The sequence below is a fragment of the Canis aureus genome, chromosome 25 (genome assembly GCF_053574225.1).
Source record: "Canis aureus isolate CA01 chromosome 25, VMU_Caureus_v.1.0, whole genome shotgun sequence".
NCBI classification, from domain to species: domain Eukaryota; kingdom Metazoa; phylum Chordata; class Mammalia; order Carnivora; family Canidae; genus Canis; species Canis aureus.
The window spans coordinates 16,678,455-16,691,449 of NC_135635.1; the positions used below are offsets into that span (position 1 = coordinate 16,678,455).

At 41.8% G+C, this 12,995-nt stretch overlaps 1 protein-coding gene across 3 annotated transcripts in view; it reads right to left on the minus strand.

Moving 5' to 3' along the window:
- The window catches only part of FGD4 (FYVE, RhoGEF and PH domain containing 4), a 214,644-nt gene that overhangs the window by 152,215 nt on the left and 49,434 nt on the right, over nt 1-12,995 (minus strand). The window contains exon 1 of one of the 3 annotated variants that reach the window (XM_077870517.1): nt 5,343-5,385. The exons of the other annotated variants lie outside the window; for them this stretch is intronic. The gene's annotated coding sequence lies outside the window, so the exon portion shown is untranslated. Of the gene's footprint in view, nt 1-5,342; nt 5,386-12,995 lie in introns of those variants that run through there. 3 annotated transcript variants of the gene reach the window in all.

A 12,995-nucleotide genomic window follows, 5' to 3' on the forward strand; every position in this document is an offset into this window, starting at 1 on the left:
AAACAAAAAACACTAAAAACAAAACCGAAAAATAGCCCTAACAGTGAAATACATTTAAAATTTCCACAAACAGATATTGAGAGGTTCTTTATATGTAAATGTTTCTTTTAACCTCCTTCCAGAGCTTGAACCTTTATCCAATAAACAACTACTTTTCACCAACTTGTAACTTAAAGAATGTCTTTTCAGTACTACAAAAACAAAACAAAACAAAACAAAAAACACTAAAAACAAAACCGAAAAATAGCCCTAACAGATTACAGTGAGTTAATGACAGCCACAAATTCTTAGCTACTATTCCCACACCAAGAGGTCTCTCTCCACCTCCTTGAATGACTATCCAACAGAAAAGAGCAGAAATGGGATCCCTGGGTGGCGCAGCGGTTTAGCGCCTGCCTTTGGCCCAGGGCGCGATCCTGGAGACCCGGGATCGAATCCCACGTCGGGCTCCCTGCATGGAGCCTGCTTGTGTCTCTGCCTCTCTCTCTCTCTCTGTGTGTGTGACTATCATAAATAAATAAAAATTTTAAAAAATAAAATCTTAAAAAAAAAAAAAAGAGCAGAAATGACATTGCACTAGTTCTGAGCTAAATATTTAAGAATCCTGGCAATTTCTATTTCCTTTTCAGAGTCCAGCTGTCATGTTATGAAAAGGTACAAATAGCTACATGCATGAGAAAGTCCTACATGGAAAAGAATGAAGGCCCAGCTGACAACTCCAGCTAAAATCACAGCTGACAACACTAAGTTGCCATCCCTACAAGTGCGCTATCTTGGAAATAAATCTTAAAACCCCAGTCAAGCTATCCCAGCAGACAGCACGCAGACCAGAAATGAGCCATCCTTACCAAACCCCAGCCAGATCCCAAAGTTATGAGCAAAAGAATAGTTGCTGTCCTAAGCCACTAAATTTAGGGGCGATTTGTTCTGCAGCAATAGATAACCAAAATAAAGTTTGGTTCAAAAAGAGGGGCTGGAACAAAAACTCAAAGTATATACTGGCTTTGGGTCCAGGCGGGGGTCAGAAGTTAGAAGAATCTCGAGGAGACAGTTAATAAAGATCTGAAATAGTGAAGAAATGTTACCGGTGGCTGAAGAAAGGGAAACTACATCACGTGCTAGCAGAATAATTAGCAAACCCAAAGCATGCAGTAACATGGAAACAGAAAGGGTACCCAATGGGGATACCTGGGTGGCTCAGTCGGTTAAGCAGCTGCCTTCTGCCCAAGGCATGATCCCAGTGCCCTGGGATTCAGTGTGGCATCAGACTACAGCTCAATGGGGAGTTTGCTTCTCCCTCTGATCCTCCCCCCCTGGCTTGTGCTTGTTCTTTTTCTCTCTTTCAAAAATAAGTAAATAAAATCTTTAACAAAAACAGAAACAGGGCACCTAATGAACGCATGGATCCAAGAATTTCAGGAAGAATATTGAAAGTACCAACTGGTTCACGTTAGCCGCCTATGATAAAATATGAGAGTAGTGAAATGAACAAAAGGGGAAGTATTTGGTTCCTTTTCAAGCAGAATTTAGAGGAAATATGGGACACCTGGGTGGCTCGGTGGTCAAGCGTCTGCCTTTGGCTCAGGGCGTGATCCCAGAGTCCCGGGATCGAATCCCACATCAGGCTTCCTGCATGCAGCCTGCTTCTTCCTCTGCTTGTGTCTCTGCCTCTCTCTCTCTCTCTCTCTCTCTGTGCATCTCATGAATAATAAATAAAATATTTAGGAAAAAAAAAGTTAAAAAAAAGAATTTAGAGGAAATAAAAAGGAGCCGCATTTTATTTTTGTGACATATATAAGCTATTTCTAGGTCATTGAGTTGCTTTTAAAAGATATATCCACGGGATGCCTGGGTGACTCAGTGGTTGGGCACCTGTCTTCCGCCCAGGACGTGATCCTGGAGACCCGGGATCGAGTCCCACATCGGGCTCCCTGCATGGAGCCTGCTTCTCCCTCTGCCTCTCTCTCTTTCTCTCTCTCTGTGTGTCTCTCATGAATAAATAATAAATAAATAAATAAAATCTTTAAAATACATAAATAAATTTTAAAAAATAAAGATTTTATTTATTTGAGAGAGAGAGAGAGCACAAACGGGGCGGGGGCCATAGTGAGAGGAAGAAGCTGACTCTCCACTGAGCACTGAACCAAACGTGGAGCTCGATCCCAAGTCCCAGGATCATGAACTGAGCCAAAAGTAGACACTTGACCAACTGAGCCACCCAGGTGTCCTGAGCTTGTAAGAATCTTAATGGTATTTTCACACAATGCCCTGACTTAAAGGCAATTCAAGGTAGACCCCTGTCTCAAAGAAATTTGTAGGAATGGCTTTAATCTAAAGTTGCAAACCCCAAAGAAATCCATGGGAATAACTCCTAAAAACTCTAAAAACCTATCAATGGAAAAACACCATCAGTGTGACTAAAAAGACATAGTTCAAAATGAGAAATACCAGGGCCTTTATTCAGATAGCAAAAGCCTACAAACATAAGTCATTTCTTATGGAAATGTAAGATTCAGAGGACATAACCAAGAGCCTAGAGAGTAGACAGACAAGAGCCACGAAGAACCACCCAGATTATAAACTAGTCCTGGGGTGCCAGGTCGCTCAGTCAGTTGGACATCCAACTCTCGATTTCAGTTCAGGTAATGATCTCGGAGTTGTGAGACTGAAATTCCTTCTCCCACTCCCCCTCTGCCTCTGCTCTTTGCCCCTCTTCTCTCCCCCCACCCAAAACCAAAAAACAAACAAAAAACTAGTCCCTAAACAAGAAACCACTGACATTTACCTAACTGGATTTTAGAACTGCTGTGGAACAGGGACTGCTAGGTGTCTCCCACTTCCCCCTTCTGTTTTTGATTTGTTTTTAAGTAACAGCTTTACTGAGACATAATTCACTCACCTTACGATTTACTTAAAGTTTGCAATTCAGAGGTTTTTAGTATATCCACAGATACAACCAGATACCTTTAAAACATTTTCATCACCTCAAGAGGAAACCTGTACCCTTAGTTTTCATCCCCTATATACCCAATCCCACTGGCTCTAAGAAGCTGCTAATCTACTTTGTCTCTATAGATCTGCCTATATAGGACATTTCATATAAATGGACTCCTACTATGTGCTCTGTGACTAGCTTCTTACACCCAGCATATTTCCAGGTTCCCTGAGGGGAGCCCACTGCGGGACTCAATCCCAGGACCCCAGGATCATGACCTAAGCCTAAGGCAGGCGCTTAACCACTGAGCCACCCAGGTGCCCCTACCAGACTGTTTCTAAAGCGATGGCACCATTTTACCTTCCCACCAGCAGCATATCAGCATTGTGACTTCTTCTGTCTAATGCCTTTTTGAAGGGGAGTGTCTCTCATAATTCTCCTGTCCCTACCTTGTCATTGCATGTTGGGTTGGGGGAGGAGAGCAAATAACTTGTGCCTTTAGTTCACAGGTATTTGGTTTGAGACTAGTTGTACCCAAAGAGCCTCATCTGCACCTGGACCTGATTTAGACGAGCTCCTGGACTCAAGCTAACCTAGCAGTGGAGTGAGACTTGTGGCACTCTTGTGTGGGGGCGAGTCTAGTCTGCATGTATGAGGGGCCAGAGAGCACACTGTGGTAAGTCGTCATTCTGGCGATCACCTCCAATGAACCACACTTGTGGGCATTCACCTCCCAAGCAAACCTCAGAGGACCACTGCCATCCCAGCACCCAGCTGACACCACAGAGAACAGAACCTCCTGGTCAACTCACTGAATCATGAGATAAACTGTTTTATTAGACTATCAAGTTTCAGAGTGGTTTATCACAGGGCCATAAATAACCCAACAAGTTGCTTTCAATGGTATTTTAAGCTTTAGAGCTTCTCTCTAGTCACACTAAACTACTTAATTATGAAGAACTATAGTACGCAATAAACTTTTTCCCCCTCTAAAATTTTAACCTATCACCTATCATACCTAGGATCTATGCAACAGCCATTTAAGCAAATGAAATATACCTTCTAAGTCTCAGGAGACTTTTCTTAGAGTCCAAGTCACTAATAGAGACAAAAACTGAAAAGTTTCCACTTTCAGTAGAAAGCAACGTGCAGCTATACAAGCCATCAGAGAGGACTGGCCAGGGATGGGAATCTCAACATTAGCTGACATCTCTTGGTGCTCAGCAAGACACACCAGGAGTACAGACAAATCTGAGCAAAGGCCCTGCGTATCAGACAGAAATCACAACAGGAATTTGGAAGAGAGGCAGAGGACACAAATACCAAGCAGTCTGTGCCGATAGCCAGGAAATCCTCAAAGCACAGTCACAAAGGTTAAAATGGCAGGTCTTCTGAAGCCAGTTGTTATGGCAACCAGCAAAGATTTTTAACACCAGTAACACCAGTAAGAGTTTCTCAACTCTGCTTTCCCTTATGCTGATACATCTACTGTTCTTGTGCTTAGCTCCCCTGGATTTAAAGGGTTCTCACGTGTCTACCTGTCACCCCTTTTTACCCTTGTTTTTCAGTTCATCTTAGGAATGGTCATGATGGCACCCAAGGATCCTGCAGGCTTTCTGCAACTCGAGATTGCAGACAGTAAAAAATCTCTCATAACACAGAATTATTCTAATTTTTACAGTATAATGCTTAGTAAAGTTCCAGACACACGTAATATAAAGTCTCAATATATAATACTATCAATATTTCGTTTAACTTTGTTCAATTGCAAGTGCATCTGCCCTAAAAACATTGACTTTAAAGGAAAAAGAATAATAAACTCACAAGTCTATTAATAGAGAACAGGTTTAAGCAAATTGTAGTACAGCTATACAGTGAAATACTATACTAACTTAAATTAAAAAAAAGGAAGAGGGGGATGCCTGGGTGGCTCAGTGGTTTAGTGCCTGACTTCAGCTCAGGACGTGATCCTGGAGTCCCAGGATCGAGTCCTGCATCAGGCTCCCTGCATGGAGCCTACTTCTCCCTCTGTGTCTTTGTCTCTCTCTCTCTCTCTGTCTCTCATGAATAAATAAATAAATAATAAAACTCATTAAAAAAAAAAAAACATAAAGAGGATTTTGAAAAATTTGAAGTGGAAAATTTCCAATACATATAAATGAAAAACCAAGTTGAAAGAATGTATAATCCCATTTAAAAAATAAGTCTATACTGTCTGTATACGCACAGGAAAAAAAAATTGGTAGAAACCAAACTAACTAGACACCACAATTTGGGTGGAAATTTCACTTTCTACAGAATACATTGCTATAAATTTTTTTTTAATAGTAAGCACATGACTCTAATAACCAGAAAAACATGAATAGAAAAGCACACAGATCCTTCTTAAAAAATAGCATGCTTTTACCTGAATTTGTTCACATGGTCTTCAGCATTCATTCCTCTTTAGCACTCAGAGCAGCCCATGTCTGTTTTTAGAACAGTGTCAGGAGCTGCTATATGAGCTGTTTCCTGTATGGGCAGCTATTTTTAATTAATGAACATTTTGTTGTAAGAGTTCACTGGAAAATAAAACTACCACCGTTTCTGCAAGTCAAATGAAAGAAAGACTCTCTACAGTAAAATGAAAGATTTCAGTTATAAAAACATTCTAAAAGGTGGTATGTAATATTGAGTACTAAGCACTTTATTTCCACTGTGATACTAAGATTAATCTCATTTAAAATTTCTCTCAAGGGAATCTAAAAGTTCTATTTACTTCATCTCTCCTAGGACAAAAAGTAATATGGCATTCTTCATTCCACAGGCACTTACATGTGAGCTGCAGGGAACATCAGAAGTGAGAGAAAAAAGAGAATAAAGTTTTCCAAATATTTACTGAGCAAGTGGGTGCAAAATACCATTCTATATTAACTGTTAGAATTAAAATTGTGGTTGCTCTACATGTAAGTATATTAGCAACAAAATCACGACCTCCAAATCATTAGATTCTCCGAAGGTTATGAGACAATATGGCCCAGAAGATAGCTGCTATGTAATCAAGTTGTGTTTATCTATGCAATTCTTCAACCCATGAGCCACAGAACCACTAAGGAGTCTCTCAGACAGCCAGCAGCAGGGCTGGCAGTTATGAATTCAGTGGTTAGGTAGCAGAACCAAAGTTCTAAAGGCCCCACACCAAGATGGGACTCCCTGCCCCAGAATGAAGATGGGATTTTTCCTGCAGATCTAAGAGAAGTTTCTAAAAAGAACCCCTCTGACACACACACTGTGTATGGTACTGCAAAGTCCAGTCACAAAAACAAAGGTTTATTGTTCTCTTGCCAAACTGTACTTACTCCTCATGACAGGTGGCCAAACACCCATTTACACTAAACTCTACCCACACCCTCTCCACTTACCACTTCCCTAAATTCCTGGCATTTGTAAACTATTAAGCAATTTTAAAAGTACCTTCTTATCCATTAATTCGATTCAAACAGGTAGTAGGATTTCTACCAAACACACTGAACAAAAAATGGTGGCAATTAAGAGAGATGTTCGGAGGATGAGGTGGTAAGGGCTCTAATGTCCTATTAAGGCCTTGCTTATAATAGAGGGGTGTGATGGTTAATTCTATGTGTCCACTTGGAAAGTGTTTTTGGATAAGATTAACATTTAAATGAGTGAATTCTGACTAAACAGACTGCCCTCCATAACGTGGTAGGCCTCTTTCAATCAGTTGACAACTCAGAACAACAACAACAATAAAAACCAGCCTTCCCAAAAGAGAAGTCTCCAGCAGACTGCTTTCAGACTTCATCTACATCTCTGGCTCTCCCGGGTCTCAAGCCTGTTAGACCACACTGCTGATCTGTACTTGCCAGACTCCATAAACACACAAGCCAATTCCTTATAATACATGTGCACACATACACATATTGGTTTGGGGACATCATAGCCTGGCTACCAGCAGTTTAAGATCTACACAGGAAGAGTCGTTCAATGGGGAAAAAAAAAAGGCCTCTCCTGACTGGGACATGCCTTGCTGTTCTTCCAATCATGGTGCTCTCCAGCACATCACGCTGTTGAGGAATACATGAATATGCCTGGAATAGGATACAGCTAGGTACACCGTCTGCCTTCAGCTCAGGTTACAAACTGGGATGGAGCCGTGCATCAGGCTCCCTGCTCAGTGGGGAGTCTGCTTCTCCCTCTCACTCTGCCTGCCACTCCCCCTATTGTGTGTTCACTCTGTCAAATAAATAAAATCTTAAAAAGAGAGAGAGAGAGAGAGAGAGAGAGAGAGAGAGAGATTCCTGAGAAAGAGTCCTGAAGGCAATTTATACTCTGTTCAAAGCTTAAGAACACAAATATAAAAATCACGTAATTAGATAAACTGGCCTCAGCGCATCATTGCTGAGGCCATTGTGGACATGGAGACAACAAGACAGTGGTAGAAAGTACACCGACCACTGATTCAGAGCATCACACACATTCTTCTCCATCACAAATGACTGAATTATCCATTCCTGCCTCAAAATACCTTGGTTTTACCAAATATCAACCTAAAGAGTTATGGAATTCCTCTACCCAGTTCTCACCTCTTCTACCAACATTTGCCTGGTTAAGCAAATGGCTACTCACTGTAAATATACTACCTGTGGTTATGCTTCATCCTAACTTCCCCCACCACTGCAGCCTTCTCTTGTCTTGCTGCTGTCTAATGTGGCTTGCCTCCACTGAGCAGTAGCACCCACAGGACATCCCTCTACATCTGTCCTCTGATCGCTAACAGTGCTACTTCCCCACACTCTACTTACAGCCCCCTCCCACTCATCTTCCCATGAAGATGGTACCTGCAAGGCTACCCTGACAGTTTCCACGTTGAGAGAAAAACCAACATTTTACATACAAGCTTTAAAAACCTTTACTTTCTAGCACTTTCTACTGTCTTTACCTCTTCTGTATCACCTCTAATTTCCACAATGTGTCCTGCCCTAGGGTCACTATACTATTCTAGCTTTTAATTTCTATTGCAAATTGAAGTTGTAGGCAGAATAGATATTATGCACAATTTAGAGCTAAGGACACAAAGGTAAAAAGAGATGAAGTGAGGTGTACAAGTTCAGCCTGTAAATTAATAAAACTACAATAAGGACCCATTTTTCTAGGAGTTTAATTTCTTTCACAGGGGGAGGCTATATAACAGTTACCAAAAGTTTAAGATCACAAGTCAGATTATACTTGGCTCTACCACTTATCACAATATGACCCTCAAGTTTGAGACATTAATTTATTAACCTAAACTGTTAATAGCTTGGTTTCCTCATCTGTAAAAATCCGAATATACTGACCTTCAATTGGATTTTAAGGAGATTTCATAAGATAAAATCGGTAAAATACTTTGAACACTGTCTGACACATAGGAAACTATTAATAAACTTTATTCTCATTTTTTTAAAAAGACTTAATTTATTTATTCATGACAGACACAGAGAGAGAGAGAGAGAGGCAGAGACACAGGCAGAGGGAGAAGCAGGCTCCATGCAGGGAGCCCAACGTGGGACTCGATCCTGGGTCTCCAGGATCACACCCCGGGCAAAAGGCGGTGCTAAACCGCTGGGCCACCAGGGCTGCCCTCATTTTTTTTAAATAATTGAATCAGTCTTTCAATGGTTATGATCTAAATGTCCTACTTACACTTATCCTTTTTCTTTAATCTTTTGTAGAATCATGAAGTTCAGCTGGATAAGGCCAAATACACTTAAAAGCCACTGATAAATCCAGTGTTTATTTACATAACATGCTTTATTGGGTCATATGAAAAGATGTGCTTAGGCAAAACTTTAAAAGAAAGTTGGGGGGTCCATGGGTGCCTCAGCTGGTTAAGTGTCTGACTCTTGATCTCAGCTCAGGTCTTGATCTCAGGGTCATGAGGTCATAGCCCTGTCCCAGGCTCCATGCTGGGCATGGAGTGAGAAGAGAAGAGAGTAAAGAGAAAAAACAAAATTCGGACAGAAAGGAAAAAAAATCACAATTCAAATAACATTTCTGCATGTTGAGTTGGCTGCTTAGACCTTGGGTTTTTACCCAAAAGTTTCAGTTACTCTGCCCTCATGGTTTAATGCTTCTGCAAAGAAGTGGGCAGGTGATCATAAGATCCAAGCTCTCATTTAAATTCTCACACCCTTTTCAGACCTCAATACTGCCAACAATGATACCACCTGCCCTGCTATGGCACAGGTTTTTGAGAACAAAGACAGTCAAGACAAATCATAAAACACAGGCACAGGCTTCCAGGTTTGCTGCACAGAGTAAAAAAAATAAATCATCTGTGGGGACAGGATCAATGTTCTACCAATGAAGGCATCTTCAATACCTGAGGGACAAAGTTTGTAAGAATGGGTTATTTGCCTTTAAACAATGATAGATGAAGGATACTTTCTTGTGCTATGCTCTTGAACTTGATTTCCAAAGAATTGGTATTTTAATTTGTATTTAACCCACTATAAAAATACTCTTGACGTTGACATTTTCAATTTCGTATTATAAAAGGTTTTGGTATCAAGATTTTTAGTAGTAAGGCAGACCTAGCATCTCCTCTACGTGCTATGTGACTGTGAGCAAGCCAGGTAACCTTTCAGATCCCTGGGTTTTGTTTGCTTTTTTGGTTACTGGTGGCCATATTGAACAAAAACAATTTCCTCTTTTCTCTCACAGGGTTTGGAGGAGCAAACGAGGTCACAGATACCAAGTTATGAACAGGGCAGCACCAGTCGACACTGCTCCTTGCTCCAGCACCAGGGAGGCAGCAGTCTGCTCATTCACACCTGAATTTCCAAAGCTGTCTCAAGTGGATTTGCTAGGTGATGTGAATTATCACAAGCCCACCGATCCAGGAATTGCAAGAAAGAAGTCTAAAACCTACTACCCGCAGAAGAAATACAGGGTGAGTAAAAGTTTTAGCAAGACTGTTAGCTGTGATTCACAGTACCTATGTTACATTTTCTTTCTGTTCTCACTGCCTTTAATCATAGCTCTGGCACAAGTAGGTGTAGAGAGAGCTGATAAAAATGACAATGCCCCAACCGAAGCACGTTGGGTCTACGACCCAAACTTGCATGTTTCGAGTTCTTCTTCTGTAGAAGTGCTGACAATACCGACTCCGTCTTGCCCCTCCAACTTGTTCTTATTCACTCAATAACCTCTCTTAGCACTACGTGGCCTCAGTCCTTTGGAGATTCGTATACATCCCTTAGAGATGCCCACCAAGGCCAGGATGGGGGAAAGCTTGTTTTGGCCTCCCATGAATCTGTTAGAGATAATACAATCCTCCATCCTTCCTGATATACAGATAGTGCCACAAGATCTGACTAAAGAGTAGCTGTCAATTAGGTGCCCATAAGCCCTTTGAGGTACATACACATGAACATTTTGGTCTCACTACAGTGCCCTTCTGTGTGTCCCTCCCTCTATAAAATCTGTGGGCTGGGCAGCCTGGGTGGCTCAGCGGTTTAGCACCACCTTCAGCCCAAGGCCTGATCCTGGAGACCGGGGATCGAGTCCCAGTCAGGCTCCCTGCATGGAGCCTGCTTCTCCCTCTGCCTGTATCTCTGCCTCTCTCTCTCTCTCTGTGTGTCTCATGAATAAATAAATAAAATCTTAAAAAAAAAAAACAACCTGTAGACTAAGGTCTGGATTTTGTGGAGAATAACTATGCAGCTGCGATGGATGGTCCTCCACCCAATCCCCCCTGTGTCAGCTACCTGAATAAAATTCTGTGTAAACTATATGGAATTCCCTGCTTCATTTTCAGGTCTCAATGGGCCCTCTCAGTTTGAGAGACACTTCACGGTCTCTCTCCCACCTTCTAAAATTTCTCATTTTGAATTTGGCCCTGGATGTTGCCAATCTGCCAAAAAAGAATGTTTTCTTATCACATTTTTCTCTAAGGCGTAAGATTTTTCAAACTGTGGTCTCATCCCATTAGTGGGTCTGACAGAAAACAGAATATATATGCACACAGAAAGGGTAAGTTTTATTCCAGACACACACATGCAAGTACATGTACACGCAGTGTTATCCTGGATTGTGGTTAATAAGATCAAAAACCACTATTCAAAAGCACACTTACTGCTCTCCTTTTGAAAATAAGTAACTCATGGTAACAGTTTTTAAAAGATCATTGTTATCATAAGACAGTTTTAAGAAAAGTTCTCTCTCCAATTTTAGCATTTTGGTCCAACTAATCATTAATATGCCCAAATAATATATATCCTCTAGTCAAGAGACAGATAGGAAAAGAATTATTAGGGAGGGCAGCCCGGGTGGCTCAGTGGTTTGGCGTCTGCCTTCTGCCCAGAGTGTGGTCTTGTAGTCCTGGGATCGAGTCCCATATCAGGCTCCCTGCATGGAGCCTGCTTCTCCCTCTGCCTGTGTCTGCCTCTCTCTCATGAATAAATGAACAAAATCTTAAAAGAAAAAAAAAAAAAGAATCACTAGGGAGAGGGCAGGTCCAGAGGAAAACACATTTTATTAATTCCAGGTGGTGTTAGATTATATGCTAGGCACTCTTTAATCCACTCAATCCTGTAAGTATCACAATGTGGTGGCTACATTTCGGAGTTCTGCATTTTAAGTAATGAAGGTCATTTCTTATAGTCACAGGACTGGCAAGTTTAGTCATTACCACCTGTTGACCAGCAGTGCCTGGTTTGGGTAGTATAGGGCCTACCTTCAGGATTATGGGTAACCAGAAGGTACAATTTATTTTCTTTTAAGATATTTATTTATTTATTTATTTACTCATGAGAGACACACACACACAGAGAAAGAGAGAGAGAGAGAGAGGGAGAGAGGGAGAGAGGGGGAGAGGGAGAGAGAGAGAGAGAGGCAGAGACACAGGCAGAGGGAGAAGCAGGCTCCATGCAGGGGGCCCAATGTGGGACTCAATCCTGGGTCCCCAGGATCATGGCCTGGATGGAAGGTGGTGCTAAACTGCTGAGCCACCCGGGCTGCCCCAGAAGGTACAATTTAGAACACCCTCCAATCTCCATAAATAAACTGCACTTAAAACAATAGCTTAGTTGGCACAGAACTAGAACTCAAAGAGCAAGAACAGCCAGGGACTTGCAGTAAAATCTTGGGAAAGCCAACTTCTCCACAGAACTCTATTTGTGCATCTATATAGTAAGTATAACAGTGTCTTACCTCCCTGATGGCAGAATTTTGCAAGGGCTTGACAGCTAAGATTTTATGATTCATGTCTTTAAGAGGACACATAAGTAACAAATTCCATCACCAGAAACTTCATCAGAATTAAAGTAAATAATTAAAATAAGTAACAGAGACATAAATTCTAGGCCACAGATTCTTTCTCTGTGGCATCTTGATTGGCTACTGCACTCTCTCCCACCCTTGCAGGTTTTGCTGACCTGGCTTCCTAACCTTATAGGTAGGCCTAGGATTCTTGCCTGTCCTGCCACCTAGTGGCGGCAAGGATTCACAGGACCTGAGCAAATACTGACTCCTTGTGTCCAAGAGCCATTCCCTCAGCCAACCAAGTTTTTTCCTCAGGCACCTGCTGAGACGGACTTTCCCCTTGGATTCACGCCTTGAGATGCCTCCTACCTCACAAAGCCTGTCTTCATTAAGACAAACTTCACTTCCAGAGGAGCCATCAATTGAGAAGCCACTATGTTTGCTATCATGTGTTTAGGGGATGTATTCTTTTTTTTTTTTAAACATTTTATTTATTTATTCATGAGAGACACAGAGAGGCAGAGATACAGGCACAGGGGGAAGCAGACTCCCTGCAGGGAGCTGGATGTGGGACTCGATCCTGGGACTCCAGGAGCACACCCTGCTATCATGTGTTTATTTATTTTTTTAATAATAAATTTATTTTTATTGGTGTTCAATTTACCAACATACAGAATAACACCCAGTGCTCATCCTGTCAAGTGCCCCCCTCAGTGCCCGTCACCCATTCACCCCCACCCCCCACCCTCCTCCCCTTCCATCACCCCTAATTCGTTTCCCAGAGTTAGGAGTCTTTATGTTCTGTCTCCCTTTCTGA